Source organism: Chlorocebus sabaeus, chromosome 13 (assembly GCF_047675955.1).
Source record: "Chlorocebus sabaeus isolate Y175 chromosome 13, mChlSab1.0.hap1, whole genome shotgun sequence".
Taxonomy (NCBI): domain Eukaryota; kingdom Metazoa; phylum Chordata; class Mammalia; order Primates; family Cercopithecidae; genus Chlorocebus; species Chlorocebus sabaeus.
This window is the reverse complement of record NC_132916.1, coordinates 58,755,282-58,763,532: the sequence shown is the minus strand read 5'-3', so window position 1 is coordinate 58,763,532 and position 8,251 is coordinate 58,755,282. Positions and strand designations below refer to the sequence as shown.

At 45.2% G+C, this 8,251-nt stretch overlaps 1 long non-coding RNA gene and 1 pseudogene across 2 annotated transcripts; one reads left to right on the top strand and one right to left on the bottom strand.

Moving 5' to 3' along the window:
* Nucleotides 1–550: 550 nt before the first annotated feature.
* Nucleotides 551–8,246, bottom strand: LOC119625188 (uncharacterized). 2 transcript variants are annotated; one of them, XR_012095047.1, is made up of 3 exons: nucleotides 8,169–8,246; nucleotides 6,092–6,279; nucleotides 551–902 (listed from the first exon to the last, which is right to left on the bottom strand). It is a non-coding gene; the product is annotated as an uncharacterized lncRNA (long non-coding RNA). The 2 variants fall into 2 exon arrangements; XR_005241278.2 differs by lacking the exon at nucleotides 8,169–8,246 and adding an exon at nucleotides 7,787–7,862.
* On the top strand, nucleotides 900–7,794 carry LOC119625187 (keratin, type II cytoskeletal 8-like; annotated as a pseudogene).
* Nucleotides 8,247–8,251: the final 5 nt, after the last annotated feature.

The window sequence follows — 8,251 nt, the reverse complement described above, 5'->3', positions numbered from 1 at the left end:
ACTTCTTAGTCACTGAATTTGGTTTTAATCTTGTGTTTTTATTTTCACTCTCCTCTTAGGCGTTTTTCATTGTAAATTGCCTTGTTTTTTTTCTTTTCGTTTTTTCCTTTTCTTTTTCTTTCTCTCTCTTGTTCTCTCTTTCTCTCTGAACAGGATCTTTCTCTGTCCCCCAGGCTGGAGAGTAATGGTGCGATGATAGCTCACTTTAACCTTGAACTTCAAGACTCAAGTGATCCTCCCTATTGCCCAGGCTGGAATGCAGTGGTGCAATCTCCACGCACTGCAACCTTGGCCTCCCAGGTTCAAGCGATTCTCCTGCCTCACTCTGCCATCACACTCGGCTAACTTTTGTATCTTTAGTAGAGACAGGGTTTCACCATGTTGGCCTGGCTGGTCTCAAACTACTGACCTCAAGAGACCCGCCCGCCTCAGCCTCCCAAAGTGCTGGGATTACAGGCATGAGCCACCACACCCAGCCCATATTTCTTTCAAATTGTGTCCAACCCTACTAAATTTATGTTAGTATTGTTGCAAAGCAAACTACCCAGAATTTGGTAAGCAAAAGCCGCTGTCATTTATTTGCTCAGGATTCTGTGGATTTGGGAATTCAGTTTCACTCATTTGGAGGGTTCTGCTCCCTGTGACGTCGGCTGAGTCTTTCCTTGGCTGCATTCAGCTGGTGGTTGAACTGAGCCAGAAAGTCCAAGAAAGTTTCATGTCTGGTGTCTTAGTGCATCTCTATTGGCCTCTCACTCCACATAGCTTGGGCATCCTCACAGTATCATCGTCTTCAGATAGACTTAGATGGCTGCTGGCTTCTAACAGGGAGTGCTTCAAAACAGCATGTGGAAGCTGAAGATCTCATAAGGCCAAGTCCTGGATATCATATAGTGTCACTTCTGCTGCATTTTATTCATGAAAAAACAAAAAAAAAAGTCATAGGGCCAGCCCAGATTCAAGGGGAGGGAAAATAAACTTCACCTTTCAATATGAAGAGTGGCAAAGAGAAACTATGTCAAAGTTTTTTTCTTTTCTTTTCTTTTCTTTTTTTCCTTAGAGACAGAATCTTGCTGTGTCGCTCAGGCTGGAGTCCAGGGGCTGGATCATAGCTCACTGCAGCCTCCACCTCCTGGGTTCAAGCCATGGTCCCACCTCAGCCTCTTGAGTAGCTAGGACAACAGGCACCCAGCACCACACCTGATTAAAACTTTCTATTTCACTAAAATATAAAATAATTTTTCAAATTGTATCCAACTGTACTGAATTTATCTATGACCTTTTTTTTTAAATCTAAACATTTACAGAAGAAGAGTATTAAGGACTCCTAATAGGAGATCAGACAAATACTGTTGGCCTCTTAACTGGATTATTTCTGAGCATGGTAACATTGGACAAGGCATTTAGTATTCTAAGCATTAAGTATCTAAGGTTTATCTGTAAAATGGGTTTAATAATAACACCTCAGGCCGGGCACGGTGGCTCATTCCTGTAATCCTAGCACTTTGGGAGGCTGAAGTGGGCAGATCACTTGAGGTTAGGAGTTTTAGATTAGCCTGGTCAACATGGTGAAACCCTTTCTCTACTAAAAACACAAAAATTAGCCAGGCATGATGGCGCACACCTGTAGTCTCAGCTGGTGGGAAGCCTGAGCCAGGAGAATCACTTGAACCTGGGAGATGGAGGTTGCAGTGAGCCAAGATCGCCCCACTGCATTCCAGCCTGGGCGACAGAGTGAGACTGTCTCAAAATAATCATAAAATAATAATAATAACAATAATACCTCAAAGAACTGTTATGAGGATTAAATGACATAACGCATGTAAAGTATTTAGGCCCAATGCCTGGTACATACTAAGCACTCAAAATATGTTAGATATTATCAAGACAGACCTCAAAATTATGACCTACCTCTATAACTTACTTTTCTGAACTTTTTGTTGTGGTATAAATTGTGATTTGACTGATAAGTCTGCCTGAAGACAAGCTGCTATGAAACCTCTGTGCTCCGGGATTTTATTGACTAAAAGTCATTTCTCAAAAGACCTGCACATGATCAACAGGTTGATTCTCTCGTTTAGTTATTTAGTTGTTTCTATAGGCTTAGGAAGTAGTGAACATAATTAATTTATCTTCTATACATAGTTGTCCCTGGAGCACTGCAATGGTCTAGCTTCAGTGTTAAAAAGGTATTTCATTTGCACAGGATCTCATTAAATCAAATGACACCAAATTACTCTGCTTTTTTAGTTACATATGCACAAGGCGCTGAGGGACAAAAAGATATCGAAATACTTATGTCCAACGTATAATTAGTTATTGATGAGTTTTGACCTAATTTAATAAATTTAATGTGAAATTTTGTTTTCTAATCTGCCTTACATCAAGACTTAAAATCCATTTGAAATTCAAAATCATAATCCATGTAATTCATCAACACTCTGAATGATCTTTAGAATCTCTTTGTTATTCCCCATTCACTAAAATATTTATCACTAAAGCCTCAAAAACTTGGAGGGCATTCCATCCCTCTGTTTTAATATCAAGCTCTTTAGTTTTGTATTTCTTTTTCCTTGTTGACACTTATCCGTCCATATCTTAACTTTTCCTTTCAGTTTACCAGAGCGGTGGTGGCTCATGCTAATAATCCCAATGCTTTGGGAGGTAAAGATGGGAGAACTGCTTGAGCCCAGGAGTTCAAGACCAGCCTGGGCAACATAGCAAGACCCTTAGGTCTCCAGAGAATAAAAAAATAAAAAAACACAGCCAGGCTGGTGGCACATGCCTGTATTCCCGGCTACTTGGGAGGCTGAGGTGGGAAGATTGCTTGAGCCCAGAAGGTTGAGGTTGCAGTGAGCCATGATCACACCAGTACACTCCAGCCTGGACAACAGAGTAAGATCCTGTCACAAAAAGAAAAGAAAAGAAGAGAAAAGGAAGGGAGGAGAAGAGAAGAGAAGAGAAGAGAGAAAAGAGAAGGTGGTCCTTCCTGTGGACCACTCCTCCTTGGAATACTCAGTTGTGGCTTCTGTGGCCCAGCACTCCAGCCTGTCCTCCTACTTGTGGATGATTTCTTAGTTTCCTTTCAGACCTTCCTGCTCTGTCCTACCAATAATGTGGGGATGGCTCAAACTCAGTCCTTGGCTCACCAGCCTCTCACCATCTCTTTGCCCTTTCCCTCTTACTATATTTCTCCATCTTTCTCACTTTCCCATCTACTCTCCCTCCTCCTCCACACACGGGTTCATTCATTCCTGTGCTTTAAATGTAATCCCTTATTCAGAAACTTAGTTCCCTGAATGCCAGACCTCTGTTCCCAATTGTTTACTAAACATTCCCATTGAAATGTCTCACACACATCTTGAGCTAATCCTGTTCAAAACCCAACTCTTGATTTTTCTTCCTATTTTCCTCTATTTCAGTAGATGAGACTACCACATAACTCATTTGTGAGAGTGAGAAATCTAGAAATTATTTATCTTGTTTTCTCCCAACGTCAGTGCAATTCATCAGCATATTCTATTGCATTTACTTCCAAAATACACTTCTTGGCCAGGCACGGTGGCTCATACCTGTAATCCCACCACTTTGGGAGGCCAAGGCAGGTGGATTACCTGAGGTCAGGAGTTCAAGACCAGCCTAGCCAAGATGCTGAAACCCCGTCTCTACTAAAAACACAAAAATTAGCCGGGTGTGGTGGCACATGCCCGTAATCCCAGCTACTTGGGAGGCTGAGACAGGAGAGTTGCTTGAACCCAGGAGGTGGAGGTTGCAGTGAGCCGAGATCATGCCATTGCACTCCAGCCTGGGCAGCAGAGTGAGACTCCATCTCAAAAACAAAAACAAAAAAGCAAAAAAACAAAAACAAAAAAAGCAACATTTATTTTTAACTCCCCTTCTCTTTATCTTCAGGGCCTATCCCTTGGTGCAAGCCACCACCATCTTTTGCCTCGATTCCTTAGTGAAATCTCTTAACTCATCTCTCCCCATCTTCTTTCTCTCTGCCTTCCCCTCCTTAATGTCCCCATGAAAAAAAATTACAGCACTTTAGACGAATTAACATCTTTCTCATAGTAATAAGGTTTTCCTGAGGGAACAAGGCATAGAGAAAAGTACTTCCCTAGGGTCATATAGAGAAATGGCAAATAAGATGTTAGAAGCCAGGCTCCTTTTTCAGTGGCAATAAACTCTCCTATTTTCTCAGTTATCTGCTGTGTGTTTTTCTTTTCTCTCTCTCTTTTTGACTTACTTCCTTTTTTGAATTTAAAAAAGCATTTTATTTTGTGAAGAACTGAGGTATTTGGACCTTCTTGAGTGTAGGTGATGCTAACATGCTTTAGTTTAAATTTCATTATCCGACTCCACCAAACTCAGGGCAAAACAAACAAACAAACAAAAAAAGGCACAGGGATTGGAAAAGCTACCAGAGGCTCTAAAACCCTGTCAGAAGGAAATATCCAAACATTGAGTATTTCCACATTGGAATCTTTTTTTAAGTAGTTTACTAACCCAGAGTTTAATGATTATGCTAATGACCATACTTGTTATGAGTTTTACTGTATGTCAGCCAACCACTTTGCATAGTTTTCAAAGTCCTCCGTGTTCTGCACACATCAGCATACCTTGCCTCACTCCCTTCACTCCTTGGCGTAACTCCCCACCTCTGATCTCTCAGGAAGCTGGTTTTGCTCACAACCTCACCCTAACTCCACACTTAACTAAATTCTACGTATGTTTCCAGAGCCAGCTTTAGTTCCATGTGATCTATGACACTTACCCAGCTAGTGTTGTTTTGTTTTGTTAGTTTTGTTTGGTTTTGTTTTGTCTGAGGTAAGGTTTAGCTCTGCTGCCCAGACTGGAAGGCAGTGGCACAATCACAGCTCACTGCATCCTTGACCTCACTGGCTCAAGCGATCCTTGCACCTCAGCCTCCAGAGTAGCTGGAACTATAGGCATGAGCTGCCACGCCTGACGTGGTTTTGGTTTTTTTTTTTTTTTTTGTAATTTTTTTTGTAAAGATGAGGTCTCCCTGTGTTACCCTGGCTGACAGCTACTGTGAATTGCACAGATTGCTTTCTTTACACGCAATGAAATTAAGAGCTGAGAGCTGGGCGCGGTGGCTCACACCTGTAATCCCAGCACTTTGGGAGGCTGAGGCAGGTGGATCACGAGGTCAGGAGATTGAGACCATTCTGGCCAGCATGGTGAAACCCCATCTCTAGTAAAAATACAAAAATTAGCTGGGTATGGTGGTGCATGCCAGCTACTCAGGAGGCTGAGGCAAGAGAATCTCTTGAACCCAGGAGGCAGAGGTTGCAGTGAGCCAAGATTGCACCACTGCACTCTAGCCTGGGCAACAGAGTGAGACTCTGTCACAAAAAAAAAATTAAATGCTGAATGCTACCAAGAAGCAGCTTCTCCACTCCTTCTGGAATCTCTGTCTGGTTCAGCCTGCCTGCCTCCACTCCTGCCTCTACCATGTCCATCAGGATGACCCAGAAGTCCTACAAGGTGTCCACCTCTGGCCACCGGGCCTTCAGCAGTCACTCCTACACGAATGGGCCAGATGCCTGCATCAGCTCCTCAAGCTCCTCCTGAGTGGGCAGCAGCATCTTCTGGGGTGGCCTGGGTGGGGGCTATGGTGGGGCCAGCAGCATGAGAGGCATCACCGACATCACAGTCAACCAGAGCCTGCTGAGGCCCCTTAACCTGGAGGTGGATCCCAACATCCAGGCCTTGCGCACCCAAGAGAAGGGGCAGATCAAGACCCTCAACAACAAGTTTGCCTCCTTCATAGACAAAGTACGATTTCTGGAGCAGCAGAACTAGATGCTGGAGACCAAGTGGAGCCTCTTGAAGGAGCAGAAGACAGCTCGGAGCAACATGGACAATATGTTCGAGAGCTACTTCAACAACCTTAGGTGGCAGCTGGAGACTCTGGGCATGAGAAGCTGAAGCTGGAGGCGGAGTTTGGCAACATGCAGGGGCTGCTGAGGATGAGATCAATAAGCTTACAGAGATGGAGAATGAATTTGTCCTCATCAAGAAGGATGTGGATGAAACTTACATGAACAAAGTAGAGCTGAAGTCTCACCTGTTAGGGCTGAGGAGATCAACTTCCTGAGGCAGCTGTATGAAGAGGAGATCGGGAGCTGCAGTCCCAAATCTCAGATACATCTGTGATGTTGTCCATGGACAGCAGCCGCTCCCTGGACGTGGACGACATCATCGCTGAGGTCAAGGCACAGTACGAGGAGATCGCCAACCACAGCGGGGCTGAGGCTGAGAGCATATACCAGATCAAGTATGAGGAGCTACGCATGCTGGCTGGGAAGCACGGGGATGACCTGTGGCATACAAAGACTGAGATCTAGGCCGGGCGCGGTGGCTCACGCCTGTAATCCCAGCACTTTGGGAGGCCGAAGCGGGCAGATCACGAGGTCAGGAGGTCAAGACTAGCCTGACCAACATGGTGAAACCCTGTCTCTACTAAAAATACAAAAATTAGCCTGGAGTGGTGGCGGGCGCCTGTAATTGCAGCTGCTCAGGAGACTGAGGCAGGAGAATTGCTTGAACCCAGGAGGCGGAGCTTGCAGTGAGCTGAGATTGTGCCACTGCACTCCAGCCTGGGTGACAGAGCGAGACTGTCTCAAAAAACAAACAAACAAACAAACACTGAGATCTCTATGATGAACCGGAACATCAGCTGGCTCCAGGCTGAGATTGAGGTCTTAAAGGCCAGAGGGCTTCCCTGGAGACTACCATCGCAGATGCTGAGCAGCGTGGGGAACTGGCTGTTAAGGATGCCAAAGCCAAGCTGTCTGAGCTGGAAGCCACCCTGCAGCGGGCCTAGCGGGATATGGCGCGACAACTGTGTGAGTACCAGGAGCTGATGAACGTCAAGCTGGCCCTGAACATCAAGATCGCAACCTATAGGAAGCTGCTGGAGGGCTAGAAGAGCCGGTTGGAGTCTGGGATGCAGAACATGAGTACCCATACGAAGACCGCCAGCTGCTATGCAGGTGGTCTGAGCTCAGCCTATGGGGGCCATACAAGTCCCGGCCTCAGCTATGGCCTGGACTTTAGCTCCTTCAGCCACACCAGCTCCACCAGGGCTGTGGTTGTGAAGAAGATTGAGACCTGCGATGGGAAGCTGGTGTCCGAGTCCTCTGATGTCCTGCCTAAGTGAACAGCCATGGCAGCCCCTCCCAGATTGCCCCTCCTGGGACTGCCCCAGAGCCCGGGAGGGAGGCCCCTGTGCAGGGTAGCACAGTGAACAGGAGACCCACCTGAGGCTCAGCCCTAGCCCTCAGCCCACCCACGGGGGAGTTTACTGCTTGGGGACCCCCCTTGCCCATGCCTCCAGCTACAAAACAATTCAACTGCTTTTTTTTTCTTTTCTTTTGGTCCAAAATAAAACCTCAGCTAGCTCTGCAAAAAAAAAAAAAAAAGCTGAATGCTTCTTCAACTCTTAGTAAATACTGATTTCTACAATAATTATCCTTTACTGATTGATTAAAATGAACAAGTAGGATTTCCAAAACACTTTGGACAAAAATTGACAAAATGAGTGGAGCATGGTGGTTCATGCCTGTAATCTCAGCACTTTAGGAGGCTAAGGCAAGAGGATTGCTCGAGTCCGGGAGTTCAAGACCACTTTGGGCAACAAAGTGAGATCCTGGTGTTGGCAGTGTAGTGGTGAGCATAGCTGCCTTCCAAAGTGAGATCCTGTCTCTACAAAAAATGAAAAAGTTAGCTGAGCACAGCATCACATGCCTGTAGTCCTGACCTCTTGGAAGGCTGAGGTGAGAGGATCGCTTAAGCCCAGAAGTTGGATGCTGCAGTGAGCTAGAATTGCCCCACTGTACTCCAGCCTGGGCAACAGAGCAATATCTCGCCTATAAAACTAATAATATGATAAAGAAAATGAAAAATTTACAAAATGTCCAATGAACATCTCTCCCTTGTGACTCACAACTCAGAAATGCTGGTGTCCTTAGCCTTGCTTCACCAATGAGGATACTGGTCATGAGGAAGCATAAGTAACTTCCCCATGGTCACACAGATAAGAAGACTCATGTGGACTGATGACATTTGAGATTTTCTTCCCATTACATCACATGTCTTCTCTGGCAACTACTGTGGTTTTTCACTGAGCGTTCTATGCTGACCTTCTGTTACAGCAGGAACTTGAGAAAATTGAAGCGAACTTCTTTGTCCTCATGCTTACATTTCAGATTCTTCAGCCTAAGAG